The following is a 14,268-nucleotide window of genomic DNA, read 5'->3' as shown; positions in this document are numbered from 1 at the left end:
CTAAAAAGCAAAATCTGTAGAATGAATCCGGAAACCAGAGTACTGGAAGAATGCAGGCGCCAAATGATGACCAAAGGCTGCATTCTCTGCTGGTCTCTGCTAAATATTTTCATGCCCAATTAATCTAAGTCAGGAGAAGAATTTTAAAACAATCCTCCCCAAATTATTATTTTTAACCGGCTGGCTAAGTCTATGCTTGCGGGCTGTCAGTGCCTTATACAGAAGCCGAGATGGAGCTGAATTATGCTTGAGATTAATATATTGGGGACAGTTCAAGGGTTAGACAAACAGCTCTTCCTGAAACAGGCTCACTACAAAGTTGAACTGTTCATTAGAGGGGCAGCTAATGGCTGAGCCAGAATTCCACTGGGGCAAGATTTTATTTGTTTCTGATTGAGAGATATCCAACACTGACTCCATGTTCCTCGTGACCTCTATAGCTGGGCCAGAAGGTTGAACTTGTGGAGCCAGCGTGTATTTCCGTCTCTGGGAAATACACACACACACCCCTCCACTGACTCAAAAGCTCATCTGCAAAATGTAGGCCTTAGAAATGTTACACTGGATGGGGAGTGTTTTCAAATCACCCCCCGTTTTCCAAATAACATCAAAGGTAGACAAATCAGTCCGTTTTGGGTTTCTTTACGTGTGTTCATTTGTTAGTTCTGTCTCATGTCCGCAACTTGGGAGCAGGGAAAGGGAGCAGAATCTACATGAAAATTCACATTTAAATGTCTTTGTTCAATTATATTCTCCCACAGTTCTGTGCATTTATATCTCTCTCTCTCTCTTTGAGCCAAGATCTGTATCAGAACTTTCGGGAAGGGTGGCAGGAGACACAGATCAGGTCAATTCTTCTTGGAATTCACAGAGATCAACATTCTTAGCATCCTTTGTCAGAGATATAATGAAGATGTGCAAGCAAGGAAGCTGATGATGTCATAATGTGTTGGCATGGGGTAAGAGTTTGCACTTGTTCCTGCAGCCAGTGAGAAGGCCCTCTCCCATGTCCACACAAAGCATCCCTGTGAGGGTGGCAGGACCAAGAGAAGGGCCTCCTGGGAAGATCTCAAAACCCAGGTGGTATGTATGAGCGAAGGCAGTCTTTCAGATAGCTTCAACCTAAACCATAACCAACTCTTTGAATAGTGCCTGGAAACCAGGGCCGGATTTAGGTTTGATGAGGCCCTAAGCTACTAAAGGTAATGGGGCCCTTTCTATGTCCAGCTGTCCTTGGTCAACAACAAATTGTCGCTGTTTTTTGGGTTGACTATATGCTATATGGTGATTTATGGACCTAATAGGTATCTAAAGCCATTTGCACATAACTAAAGATGTATTTTATCAAAGTAATTGTTGAACTGAAATACAATTAAGAAGAAGTATATTAATAGTGAAAAGGAACACGGGTGGCGCTGTGGGTTAAACCACAGAGCCTAGGACTTGCCGATCAGAAGATTGGCGGTTCGAATCCCCGTGACAGGGTGAGCTCCCATCGCTCAGTCCCAGCTCCTGCCAACCTAGCAACTCAAAAGCACATCCAAAGTGCAAGTAGATAAATAGGTACCACTCCAGCAGGAAGGTAAACGGCGTTTCTGTGCGCTGCTCTGGTTCGCCAGAAGCAGCTTGGGCATGCTGGCCACATGACCCGGAAGCTGTACGCCGGCTCCCTCAGCCAATAAAGCAAGATGAGCGCCGCAAACCCCAGAGTCAGTCACGACTGGACCTACTGGTCAGGGGTCCCTTTACCTTTACCTTTATATTAATAGTGAAATACACACTGCTGCTGTATGTAGGTTTTATTTGTTTTTTACCTTATATTTTGGAAATGTACATTCACTTTTTTCCCTTTAAATTTTTTTGGGAGCCCCCAAGAGAGTGGGGCCCTAAGCTACAGCTTGTTTAACTTATATGTAAATCTGGCACTGCTGGAAACAGACAGGTAGCCAGTTTAACTACTGTAACAAAGGAGTCATATAGGTTGTAGAGGAACAAGGGAGTTCCTATAGATGAGATGCCCCTCTTGCCAAGCTTTTGTAGATCAGGTGGGTTGGGTTCACCCTATGAACCACACTGACCAGCAGCACCTCTGCACTATTTCAGGCTAGGGTTTCAACCAGTTCTACCTACAGATGCCTGGGACCTTCTGCATTCAAAGTAGAAGCTCCCCTGGAGAGCCATGAGGTACAGCTCTACACAAGTACAGTGGTACCTCGGGTTAAGTACTTAATTCATTTTGGAGGTCTTTTCTTAACCTGAAACTGTTCTTATCCTGAAGCTCCACTTTAGCTAATGGGGCCTCCCAATGCCGCTGTGCCGCCGGAGCACGATTTCTGTTCTCATCCTGTTCTTAACCCGAGGTACTATTTCTGGGTTAGCGGAGTCTGTAACCTGAAGCATCTGTAACCTGAAGTGTATGTAACCCGAGGTACCACTGTATGTGACTGGAACCTGCATCTGTTGCTTACTGTGTACATAAACCCAGCCAGGGAGACACATTTGCCATCAATCAAGCATCTATTCTGTGACTGTCTCATAAAAGAATGTGTCGAGGAGAGTTGCCTTCCCCTTTTGCCCCAAGCGAAACAGAGGTTTTTACCTGTCAACAGTGATGTGTGTTTTTTCTCTCTCTCTCTTTCCTGGCTTGAAAATGAATGGTGGTTTCCCCTCAGCCCGCCAAACTGAAGGTTTAGGGCTTTGGGTCTATTGCTATGATCTCACTGCACTGAGCTGCTTTAATTGGTAGGCAATAGAGACGAGGGGTAAGTTACCCTGGAGGGTGTTTTAACCACTTGCATACCCTCCAGTATTTTGCAGATGAAAACAAGGAAGGGGGCAAATTTGCCCTGTGGGGCCCAGATAACAACTCTGTTCATTTCAAGCCAAATTGGATACACCCAGTGAGCCCCTTCCTGTCCACCCATATTTGAGTTTCAGGAAAGGAAGGAGATCGCTGCCCCACTTCTCCTGCTGGTATCCTGCTGTGGCTGGCTTGTGCCATGGGGCACGCTGTTATGGATGCAAGACAGATGCTGGCAGTGGGCAGGGGGAGAAGGAGAAAGACCACCTCCCTCTCTTTGATTTTTGTCACGGTCCAGTCTATGGGCAATCGAAGTCCCGGCTGAGAACGTTGGGACCAGGGGTAAGATGGTGGGGTGCGAGCAGGAACAAGAGTCCAGAAGTCAAGGGTCCACGGGTTGAGAAGCAAGGAGTCAAGAAGCCGAGGTCTGAGGATCAGGAAGCAAGAAGCCAAATGCAGCAAGGCAGGAAACGAGTTGCTGTGGCAAAGAGCCGAAGGGAAATGCTGACCTTATATCCCTTCCCAGCTCTTGCCACCAGGTGCAGTGAGTTACCAAGCGGCCTCACCTGTGCAGCCGCGCCTTGCCTCTCCAGAACAAACTTAGGAAGGCCCCAGTCCTGTGAAGCCCCTACTGGTCACAGGGCCTGGCTCTTGCACACACTCCTGACAATTTCAGTGCCGCCACCGAGTGGCAATCGAGGAGGAAAGGAGCACTTAAGTTGTTTTGCAGCTCAGATTCCTTTAGAGTAGGGGTAGGGGCCTCTTTTTCAAACATCAAGGGCCAAACCAGCTCCTGGGGAACCTCCTGGGGCCACATGCTAGCAGTAGGCAGAACTGGAACCAGAAGCGGGCAGAGAAACAACTGTAAACTTGATTGCTGTGCAGCATAGCTCAGTGGTAGAGCATCTGCCTTGCAAGCAGAAGGTCACGGGTTCAGTCCTCAGCATCTCCAACTAGAGTTGAGGGAAACTCCTGCCCAAAATCTTGAAGAGCCACTTCCAGGCAATACAGAGCTAGATGGACCAATGAACCGGAAGGAACTTTCCTGTGTTTCTAGACTAGCTTGTACACACACACACACACACACACACATACCTCTGTGTATCTGAAGAAGTGTGCATGCACACGAAAGCTCATACCAAGAACTAACTTAGTTGGTCTTTAAGGTGCTACTGGAAGGATTTTTTTTGTTTTTACACATACCTCTCTGCATCTGGAAGCATTTGAAGAGGGTGCAAAGCATGGTTGGAGAGGGATATAGCTCTGGAGAAAATCCTGAGGTCCAGATGGAGAGGTAAGTGGGGGCCAGACCCCTGGGTCTAAGGGACCTCGCCCTTTGCTTTAGAAGTCTGGCTCCCCTGCCAGAGAGGAATGGCAAGTTAAGCCAATGGACTACACTAAAATGGCAAAGCTGACTGGAAAACTCAGGAACCAAGAGGACAAAAACTTTAAAAAATAATGGGGGGAAATTTATAATATATCTAGGAGACCACCGCAAGCAGATGGAAACATCAGCAGGATTTGAAACCCACTTCTAATGTAACAAATACTATGGATAATATGGATTGATTTAAAATATAGAATATGGAATAATATGCAGCTGTAAATGTTGACAATAGGACCCATGGAGGGGATGGGATGAAGTCTGGAGATTCAGAGTAATCTCTAGATATGGATATGCATTTGGAATGCTACAAATTTATATTTGTAAAATCAAATAAAAATTATTTCAAGAAAAAAGAAGAAGTCAGCATTGTTCACCTTGGATTTGAAGCAGGTCCTGAAAGTCCTTGAAGTCTGTATTTCCAAGCCAGGTGACATTCAGCAACATCAGTGATAACACACCAACAACAACAATAATAACAGTGACACTCTCTGGTTGCTTTTAAGCAGCCTTCTCTCACCAGCTATCACTTTCTGACCACCCCTTACACATTTTCAATGGCTCACCCCTCCTCTCCTTCTGCTGTATCGATTCACTCTGCCTGCCTTGCACAGCCTTCTGAAGCAGGGTGTGTTAGTACGTTGAGCCAAAAGACTTTCCTTTTTAATAGAATATTTAATAGAATGTTTAATCTCCAAATGGATCTCTGACTGCACTTATTCCAGAATGGCTGAAACTCAAACACATTCAGCAACTTTTACTATCTGAAGAGGCATTTATGGGGAGGGATGTAAGGGAAGAATCAACCCGGCCATCACCTGGGTGTAGCCCCACAATTTAATAGCCAAGAGGGTGTTATTCTTTTGCTTAAAGGTATGGTACAAAAGAAAGAGACAGCATTGTCCTATTGTAGGCTGTCTTATAGAACATGTCCAAATGAAAATCATCAGCTGCAGCCTGAGCTTATAGCAAGAATGGGGAAACTTCTGTCTAAATTCTAACAGATGCCTGACCTCTGTTGTCTGTGCTCTGGTAACCTCTAGGTTGGACTACTGCCTTTGAAGATGGTTCAGAAACTGCAACTGGTACAAAATTCAGCAGCCAGATTGTTAACCAGGATAGGACAGATGGAACACAGAAAACCAATTCTGGCACTAATGTGTCATTTAACCATTAGCTTCTGGGCTTAATTCAAAGGGCAGGGTTTGACCTATAAAGCTTCACGACCCAAATACCTTAAGGACCCCTTCTTCCCACGTGAGGCAACATCAAGTCCTGAAATTGCCATCTGAGTCCCTTTTTCGTGTTCCCCTTCCATCGGAGATTCGGAGGAGGGCAGCATGGCTGCATATGGCGCAAGGGTTAAATGTTGCCCAGCTCTTTCAATCAGTTGACAAATAGTTGAGCCTGACTTGATTGCTAAAGACAAAGAGATGGACTTCAGAATCTGGTTATGCTGCTGAATTACCAAGATGAGACTAGAAGTAGAAAACTATAGAATAAGGAACAGAGAAAAGGGAGGGGGCACCACAAAATGTTATTGCAGGGGTCACTTTCCTTGCTGCTGTCCCTTTTGGAAAGTTAGGGAGAGATTTATTATGTCTGAAAGTCTCCGCAGCTTGTCAGATCTAAGTGCTAAGAAAAATAGGAGCTTACATTAAAACTGGAAGCTCAGGTTTTGACTGCAAGCAGGAGCAGACATCTCTACCTGACTCATCTGAAAGCAAGCAAGGAATCGTCTTCCTTCAAGATCGCTTCCACTACGCAAAAACAAAAATCAGTTTGGGTTTACTGTTTTTGTTGGGGAGTGTGTGTCTGGGTGTGCGTGTTAACTGGATGCCTATACAGAAAACTGGTGTTATCCAGTAACAGAGGTGCCATCAAGACTGAGGGGCCTGGTGAGTGCTTGGCCCTCTCTGCCCCCTCAACATTGAGTGGACCTGGGGCCCTGTCAACAGATATTGAGGGGTCCAAAGAAACACTGGCTCTATGGAGTTTGCACACCTGCCCGGGAATTTGCTACTATCTGTGAAGCTCCTATATATGGGAAGGAAAAGCCCCAAATGGCCATCTCACCCTTGAAAAGCATTGGGCTTCGTGTACATGCCTGGTATTCCAGATATGCAAGAGAAGCAGGCGTGGGTCTCCAGAACATGGCAAATCAACAGAAAATGTCCTATGTATTAGCACAAAAAAAACTTGTAAGAATATCATATGAGCACTGATCCAGAGCATATTTCCTACAGCGTTTATATTTACTTACATCTTGTTAAGAAATTGAACTGCATCCTTCTCATATTAATTCTTACAAGTCTGGCGATGAAGAATTGATCAAGATTGGCTGATGAAGCATTGAACGAAACAGATTGGTTATCCAGAAACTCTGTTCCGGCGATATTTGGTGACAGATTATGTATATATCAAACTTTTGAATTATTCCACTGCATCTGCTGAAGAAGATTTAGAGACTTTGGTTGCATTTTCTGATCCTTTGTATTAGTCTATACATAGTGTTTAGTGCCATTGTTATTGGCCATCGTGTTGTGTTGTGTTGTTTTGTTTAGCTTAGCTGAGATTCCGGCATTGCAGGAGGTTTGAGTAGATGACACTTGGGGTCCCTTCCAATTCTACAATTCTATGATTATTTATATATTATTTATATTACAACAAGATATAAAACCACAATAAAGCATCAAACATTAAAACCTCCCCAGTACATGTACATGGATACAATTCAGTAAGGATCAACATGGAGGTGATAGTTCATGTTAAACCTTATGCACTGTCCTTTTGTGTGCAAAGGGTCGCATCCAGAAGCAATGTCTCTCTGAGTGTGTATCTTATTCTATCTGAACCTTGCCTTCTCCAGATTGGAGCAAAACTCCATGTCTCTATAGTATCTCATTCGTGATCAACTAAAAAATGTCACTGAGTGGCCTCACCATCATTACTAATTGGGAGCATTTCTCGAGAGGATGCTGAAGGAGTGGGCATCCCACAAATCATGTTGTAACTCGCTCCGATAGTGTTGCCATAAATACTGTGGGAAGCACAAGTGAGCTAGGGAAGCATGACCTTACAGCAACGCTTAAACAAATTGTTGTTGACAGTGTTCTTTTACAAGGAACAGGCTAGGATTTATTGCGGCTCGACAGCCCATTGGGAAATGTTCTGTGCTTCCCCTGTCTTGCATGCAGGAAAGACCCCCACATAACTGTGCGATGACCACAACGTTTCCTTTCAAGACTGCACATTTGTGAAAGAGGAATAGTCATCTGGTGTGAGTAGCATATATAATTTTATAGATGTGCAGGACTGAAAAGACAAATAAGCTTTGCTTGTATTGGGTTTTAATGGAAGTGAGTCTAATCAGTTTCCCTAGAACCAAAGAAACAGCCCAGCTTATGGTTACCAGACGTCCCCGTATCCCAGGAACCGTCCCCAGATTTAAAATAATAATAATAATTTAATTATAATTTTTTATTTATACCCTGCCCATCTGGCTGGGTTTCCCCAGCCACTCTGGGCGGCTTCCAACAAAACACTAAAATACAATAACATTAAAATACAGTAACCAATAATCTGTCTCCAGACAAAATCCGTCCCTGGAATGTCCCCGGATTTCATTTAATGTCCCCAGATTTATATTTTAAGTGTTGTAGATTTATTAGTAGGGAATGAATGTTGTGTGATTGGTTCAACGGCACGAGGCAAAATGGTGGGCGCCACAGCAGCGAGCAGCTCCTGAAGCCAGCCAGAGCCAACTGCGCTACCAGGCTGGATCCGGGCTGCTGAGACTGCCGCTGCCACTGCTGAGGGGGAACCAGGGATGCCCGGCGCATCAACTGGGGGAACCGCTGATCCCCCTCCCCCAGCCCATATTGAGCCGGGAGCGAGAGTGCCTGGCCACCCAGCTGACTGCCCAGCGACGCTCTGGGGCCAGTAAAAACCCTGGAGCTGACACAGTGAGAAGGAGGAGAGGAGAAGGAGAAGGAAGAGAGAGAAAGAGGAAAGAGAAAAAAGAGGGGAGCCCTGACCTTGCTGTGCTGCTGCCGCTGCCGCTGAAGAGGGGAGGTAGGAGAACACCAGGAAGGCAAGGACACGTGGCCGAACCCAGGACCGACCCAAGCCTACGCCATGGCAGCTAGTGCTCCAAGAGAGCAGGCCAGGGCCTAGAGGAAGGCCACACAACAGAGGAGACCACAGAAGAGAAGATATTACTTCTTTATTTGTTTTTTTAAAATAATATTTTTTTCCCCTCTTTTCAAAAAAAAAAGTGTCCCCGGATTCTTTGGAAAAAATCTGGTAACCTTAGCCCAGCTCATTTTGGAGCCCTTAAGATCCACTAAGCCTGCATTCAGACAGCACTTTAGTCAATCTTCACAATGTTTCCTTACCAGTTCATTTTAGCCATTCTTTCACATAATGCAAAACAAACAAACAAAAAACCACTTCTAGGAATCTAGCAGAACTTTAGCACTCATTTCTGCGAATCCATTTGCAACCTCATTAAAATCACAGGAGTTTTGCTTCGACGAAATGCAGGGTGACATAAAATTCTTTCCCGCCATTTAGAATTTAGCGCAATGCCATCCCGTAACACAACAAGGCACTTTAGTGTAAAAAGGAATGTTAGAAATCAGGAGAGAAGCAGTATAGGATTATAACCAGCAAAACAAATACAATAAACCCCATGTCCAAACACACCACCGCGTACCCTCCAACATTTATCTGATAAAAATAGGGATGCCCGGTTCCATAGTAGTAGCAGTCATCATCGTCATTATCATTTAATTTTTTTATATCCCACTGGGTTGCCACTCTGGGCAGCTTCTCACATATATAAAAACACAATAAAACATTTTTTAAAAAAATCCTTCCCTATACAGGGCTGCCTTCAGACTTCTAAAGGTTGTATAATTACTTATCTCCTTGGCTCAGGGGTTGCATAACTCCATACCTTCCAACATTTCTATCATGAAAACAGGGATGTCCTAAGCATGAGCAGGGGGCAGGGGAGCAACTAATCCCCCCCCCCTAAATCAAGTAAATAAATGGGGGAAAATTAACTAACTGACCAATCGCATCACAGATAGCTCAGTTTTGCCTCACCCTCAACAAATGTCCCCCCATCCTAGCTACGCCCATGGTCATAAGAAAAAGCAGGGCATTACAGCATCAAGTCAGAAACAAGGGACAGCATCTGTAAATTCAGGACTGCCCCTGGAAAACAGGGACACCTAGAAGGGCTGATATTTTGGCATCACACAATGTGCTGTTGAAATTTGAGGCCTGCCACTGATCTTGGTGCTAAGGCATTTTTTCAAAGTACAGTAGCAGGAACTATACAGAGGGAGGTTGCCAGGTGAATCTTCCTTAACAGAGCAAGTTAGTTGTTGTTGTTTAGTCATTTAGTCATGTCCAACTCTTCGTGACCCCATGGACCAGAGCACGCCAGGCACTCCTGTCTTCCACTGCCTCCCACAGTTTGGTCAAACTCATGCTGGTAGCTTCGAGAACACTGTCCAACCATCTCGTCCTCTGTCGTCCCCTTCTCCTTGTGCCCTCCGTGTTTCCCAACATCAGGGTCTTTTCCAGGGAGTCTTCTCTTCTCATGAGGTGGCCAGAGTACTGGAGCCTCAGCTTCAGGATCTGTCCTTCCAGTGAGCACCCAGGGCTGATTTCCTTAAGGATGGATGGGTTTGATCTTCTTGCAGTCCATGGGACTCTCAAGAGCATCCATTCTTCGGCGATCAGCCTTCTTTATGGTCCAGCTCTGACTTCCATACATCACTACTGGGAAAACCATAGCTTTAACGATATAACTTTGTTGGCAAGGTGATGTCTCTGCTTTTTAAGATGCTGTCTATGTTAGTAAGGTAAAGGTAAAGGGACCCCTGACCATTAGGTCCAGTCGTGGACGACTCTGGGGTTGCGGCGCTCATCTAGCTTTATTGGCCGAGGGAGCCGGCTTGCAGCTTCCAGGTCATGTGGCGAGCATGACTAAGCCACTTCTGGCGAACCAGAGCAGCACACGGAGATGCCGTTTACTTTCCCGCCGGAGCGGTACCTATTTATCTACTTGCACTTTGATGTGCTTTCAAACTGCTAGGTTGGCAGGAGCTGGGACAGAGTAATGGGAGCTCACCCCATTGTGGGGATTCGAACCGCCGACCTTCTGATTGGCAAGCCCTAGGCTCTGTGGTTTAACCCACAGCGCCACCCACATCCCATGTTAGTATGTTAGTAGCCACCACAAAAAGCCCTTCTCCACAGCCTACTTGATATCACCTCATTAAATGGAGGAACAATGAAAAAAAAGTCAAACCCACTGATTTCCAGAAACTGGGAACATTGCTCTGTAAGACATTTGACTTTGGCTTATATGTTGTGGTAGCCATCCAGGACAACGGGGTTACTGAAAATGGCAGATAAATTTTCTGCTGAACGTTTTTGCCTGGCTTTTCATCTCACAATGGGCAGGCTTCCTTTTAATTTTTACTTCCAGCGTTGAAATGAAGGGAAAAGAAGAGAGGCAAGGAGGGGAGAATAGACGAGAGAATGGGACTCGTCTGAGGACGTGCAACTAAGAAGAGGAAATAAATGTTTCATGAGCATGTCTTGGAAGTATCTTGTGTCAAGATACTTAGGACAAGAGCCGGCATGTCTTACAAACACTGTGAGGAACAGCCATACGTTCGACTGTATGAGAAAATTTGGGCAGAGGAGGGGAATCCGGAGCTGTGTTTATTTGCTTTTCCCCTCCCCCACCCCGCTCTGTGTTACGAAACAAATCTCTTTCTTTGCTCTAAAAGGTGGAGAGAAGAAGTAGAGAAGGGAGTACCAAAAGCCAAGACTGTATGGCAGTGAGCAAAGGAACAGGCGATTATTTTACACTCTCCCCGTGGGGAATTATCTGCCTCCATTCTATAGCATCTTTTTTTGTCCTTCCCCTGCTTATGTGGTTTACACATAGAGTGGGCTTTGTCTCTCTGCCGAAAACTGTTATCATGTTACCTTTAAAATTTGGCATTCAGCAAAGGGAGGGGGGTCAGTGGTGCCGCTCTTTGGAAAGCATGGATGACTTCATTAGCGAAATAGAACTGTGGGAACAAATTCTCTCAATAACCCTCAAGTGAGAGAGAGAGAGAGAGAGAGAGAGAGAGAGAGAGAGAGAGAGAGATTTCTTTTTTAAAAAGTGAAGAGTGCATTCATCCTAATATGCATGCTAGTTATAGCACATTTCAAGAAACATTTATTGTGCTTTGCCAAACTGGATCAGCAGTATTAGTTCTATGAATCACTTGCAGAGTATAGTGCAATTTGTGTTCTGCATTTTGACTTTCTTTACAAACAACCAGACCTGCAAGGAAGATCTTGAGACTCTGGCCACAATCTATTTCTTACAGAGCTGTCCCATCAATGGAACTGCCATCAAGTGTGTTGACGATGCCACAGCTATGGGAATGGACAAATCTGTTAAAATCGGTTTTCCAGTTTTGCAAACTTAAGTACAACTTGCCATTTCCCCCCATCAGTTTGCCTGTGGTCCTCAGAACTATTTCTCTGCGTTTAAGTGTTCATTTATCCAAACATGCACGTTTTTGCATGCAATCAGTATACAAATTTTGCAAGCAACCCCCCCTCCAAGAATGCAATTTTGTATGTTATTTTTATTAAGGTGGACATTTTTGTGTACACATCACCCTAATATGCACACATTTTTGGGTCGGAGAGCTGTATTGCAGAATTTCCGAGAAGTGCACATTTTGAAGGATGGCTGCATTTCCATTTGTGCACTGAAATGTGAATTAAGTAAAATGTGAACCCAGCAAATTTCTTCCCCATTCCTACATACCACTGTAAAGCAAAGTCCCATTTCTTTGCCTCTTTAAATAATAGATGAAAACTTACACCATGCCAAAAATTCCCCAGATGTGTTTGTTTTCCCACTCAAAATTAATGTTTGGGGAAGGTGAACTCCCTCACTCTCCCCGCAAAATGCAACCCTTTATTTATGTGATAGCTTGCAATTGTTTTACATCCACCGTTATTTTAATGGATTCAGATCACAAGAAAGGAGAGTCTGATTAAATATTAGGGAGAACTTCCTGCGAGGAAGAACTGTTCAACAATGGAATGGTCTCCCTCAGAAGGTGATAGACTTTCCATCTTTGAAGGTTTTTAAGCAGAGATTGAATGGTCATCTGTAAGACATTCTTTAGCTGTGATTCCCAGATTGCAGGATGACCCTTAAGCATAGCTGTCAATTTTTCCCTTTTCTTGCGAGGAATCCTCTTCAGAATAAGAGAATTTCCCTTTAAAAAGGGGGAACGTTGACAGCTATGCTCTTAGGGTCCCTTCCAATGCTACAGTTCTATGTCTCTGTGAATGATTTTGTTCTCTGCTGTTGCTTTGACCACCATTTTTTACTCTCTGTGTCATTCCTTCTCATGTGATCCGAGGTAATCGGTTAACAAGGACTGGGTGCAGATGACAGCACAATACTATGTAGCCAATCAGGGAACAAGTACTGGGTGCAGATGTCACTAGAACCAAATGAATCCCATTCAGTTATGGGGAATGTGTATTCTACAGGTCACCTGAACATAAGAAGTGCTTTTCTGGATCTGGACAATGGCCCGTCTCGTCCATCAAGGTTGGAATCAGAAGGGGGGGAACCTATGTGGGTATGCTTGATAAGGACATGCCATATGTAGCATTAGCATCCTTAGAGTTAGGTAAAGGTAAAGGGACCCCTGAACATTAGGACCAGTCGTGACCGACTCTGGGGTTGCGGTGCTCATCTCGCTTTAATGGCCGAGGGAGCTGGCGTACAGTTTCCGGGTCATGTGGCCAGCATGACTAAGCCGCTTCTGGCAAAGCAGAGCAGTGCACAGAAACGCCGTTTACCTTCCCATCGGAGTGGTACCTATTTATCTACTTCCACTTTGACATGCTTTCAAACTGCTAGGTGGGCAGGAGCTGGGACCGAGCAACAGGAGCTCACCCCATCGCAGGGATTCGAACCGCCGACCTTCTGATCGGCAAGTCCTAGGCTCTGTGGTTTAACCCACAGTGCCACCAGCGTCCATCCTTAGAGTTAGCATCAAATAAATAAATAAATAAATATGCATCCCATGGGCTGAAAATTAATTGTATCCACCAGTTTCTCAATCAGATGACTCCTCCATTGTGCGGCCAGCTGCAATGCAAAATGAAATTGTGGTCATTCGCAGCCGTCCTCTTCTCACAGTGAACCCATATTGTATGCCAGCTTGTTGAGAGACAAGGATTTTTGTTTCCACAGCTACCTGATATGCTCCGAGCGGCGGACCTTGGTATCCCATATCCAACTCCAAACATTCCGTCCTTTGCCCCACTCGTACAGAATACCAAACCGGGTTCACATGCTAGGTTTACATGGACATCTTCTATTATCTCTGCAAGAGAATCCACCCACTACAGCAGGTCATGGTCATGGTCAGCCAAGTACCACCCCACCTTCCTGCTCTGCAGGAATCACAATGGCTGCATGACTCCAGTTATGAGTGAGCGAGGCTGAATAGGACACCTGCATCATGGATGGGGAGGTCAAAAGTGTTGTTGCAACTGTAATAATATACCATCCTTTTTCTTTTTTTTTAAAAAAAGAACACAATGTAAGACACATACCTACACCCTTTTCATGTGACATTCAATTAACTGGCTGACATAAAATAGGAACATAGAAAGCTACCTTATACTCAGACCATTGACTCATCTAGGTGAACGTTGTCTACTCTGACTCAATTAGGGTCTCTCTCCCAGCTGCACCTGGTGGGGAGTTGAAATAGGGACCTTCTGCATGAAAAACAGATTCTCTGCCACTGAGCTATGGCCCTTCCCAGATATAAGCTGTTTGGATCAGTTTCAGGTATAGTTCCAGGTCTGTGGAGACACACACACATCGAACAAGCATTCTGACCTGTCAATAGGGGTAGCAGCAGTCCAACCAGTGCCGAGTCTCAGGGTTGGGAGCTGGTGGCCATTTTGATGTCTCACAATGCTCACAACAGCGTTGTGGGAAATTAACATGGTGGCC

The 14,268-nt window shown here is 45.0% G+C and overlaps 1 long non-coding RNA gene across 1 annotated transcript; it reads left to right on the top strand.

The window, feature by feature from the left end:
- The first annotated feature begins 962 nt into the window (after positions 1–962).
- On the top strand, positions 963–11,825 carry LOC310826342. The gene is made up of 2 exons (XR_014555769.1): positions 963–1,080; positions 11,546–11,825. It is a non-coding gene; the product is annotated as an uncharacterized lncRNA (long non-coding RNA).
- The last annotated feature ends 2,443 nt before the right edge of the window (positions 11,826–14,268 follow it).

This window comes from Podarcis gaigeae (assembly GCF_964106915.1).
Source record: "Podarcis gaigeae genome assembly, chromosome: 10".
Lineage (NCBI taxonomy): Eukaryota > Metazoa > Chordata > Lepidosauria > Squamata > Lacertidae > Podarcis > Podarcis gaigeae.
The sequence above is the reverse complement of the archived record's forward strand: the minus strand, read 5'-3'. Positions and strand labels throughout refer to the sequence as shown.